Raw genomic sequence first — 1,556 nt, 5'->3', positions numbered from 1 at the left:
ATGGAAGGTGGTCAGTAAACAGTGGCAGCTGAACCTAGTAGCCCCGTGTTAGAGCCGCGGCTTCAAGTCACCGCAGCTTTACTTCACAGGGCCTTCTATCCACATGGGCTTTCCCGCACCTGTTTCACAGACAGCGACACCCCTCCCGGCATGGTAGCAAACTCCATCACCTGGCGCATATGCTGCTCCGAGTCTCATCACACCTTGGTGAAGAAACACATGAGCCCATATGTCAACCGAGGTGTTCATATTCTTATACACAGAAAGGGGAAATATGTTTCACAGTGCGTGTTTGCATACTTTGGAGCAGATTTTTTAAGAAAGAAAGAAAGGAAGGGAGAAATAGAAACTTTGGCTGAAGCTAGTTGAAGATTTGTTCCTTTGCTTTTACTGCCCAGCCTTTAAAACAGTCTCCGTGCTTGCTGGGAAGAGTCTGTGCTGAGGTGTGGGTCCCTGGATGACCCAACAAGGGTGGAGTATGCTGGTTGAGACAATCAGGGGAAGAGTCAATGGGTTAGAGGTTAAGAACTCTTAGGATCCAGGCAGGGAAAGCAAAACTAAGAGATACAAAAGCCCACAAGCTAAAGGTCAGGAGACGGGAGCTGGAAGGATATAGGAGATATGTCATCAATAATTTTGGAGTTTGCTGGAGCATGCTTTACTTGATTTTTATGTATACAATGGGGATGGATTGGTGTCAGGAACAATGAAGAAATGTTTGTTTAGTGAACTAATTGTGATGCAATAATGTAATCATGACAGTAGTGATATTATGTGATATAATAAACTGATGTGATTTTTATTTATTTTTTATTTTTAATTGGAGCACAATTGCTTTACAATATTGTGTTGGTTTCTGCTGTATAATAACTTGAATCGGCTGTAAATATACATATATCCCCTCTCTCTTGAGCCTCTCTCCTACCCCTCCCCCTTCCTTTTCTTGTGTGCATATATTTAATCTTGTGACATTTTCCCATCCATGCTCAGAAAATAAGAAGTAAATATTGCTGCATAAGTGGGCTGTCACTGGAAAAAACAATAATGATAATAATAAAATTATTATTTTTATTAAAAAAAAAAACCAGCTTAGGTGTAACAGAGAGAAGTTTGGGAGAAGATGAGGCCAGGAAGAATTCACCCCAACCCTCCTACCATAAAAGACTTCCCTGGTGGCTCAGATGGTAAAGCGTCTGCCTATAATGCAGGAGACCCGGGTTCGATCCCTGGGTCGGGAAGATTCCCTGGAGAAGGAAATGACAACCCACTCTGGTATTTTTGCCTGGAAAATCCCATGGACACAGTCCACAGGGTGGCAAAGAGTCGGACACGACTGAGAGACTTCACTTCGCTTTGCTTTTTCTCCTACCATATCCTGTGCTTCTTAAGTTGCTTCAGTCATATCTGATTCTTTGTGACTTTATGGACTGTAGCCAACCAGCCTCCATGGTCTGTCCAGACTTCCCTGATGGCTTAGATGGTAAAGAATCTGCCTGCAATGTGGGAGACCAAGGTTCAATACCTGGGTCAGGAAGATCCCCTGGAGAAGGGAATGG

At 43.4% G+C, this 1,556-nt stretch overlaps 1 non-coding gene across 1 annotated transcript; it reads left to right on the top strand.

The window, feature by feature from the left end:
• Window positions 1–1,166: 1,166 nt before the first annotated feature.
• On the top strand, window positions 1,167–1,238 carry TRNAY-AUA (transfer RNA tyrosine (anticodon AUA)). Its single transcript has one exon. It is a non-coding gene; the product is annotated as a tRNA-Tyr (tRNA).
• The last annotated feature ends 318 nt before the right edge of the window (window positions 1,239–1,556 follow it).

This window comes from Bos grunniens, chromosome 3 (assembly GCF_055505025.1).
Source record: "Bos grunniens cultivar Pamir isolate PY7600 chromosome 3, Bosgru_T2T1.0, whole genome shotgun sequence".
Taxonomy (NCBI): domain Eukaryota; kingdom Metazoa; phylum Chordata; class Mammalia; order Artiodactyla; family Bovidae; genus Bos; species Bos grunniens.
The sequence above is the reverse complement of the archived record's forward strand: the minus strand, read 5'-3'. Positions and strand labels throughout refer to the sequence as shown.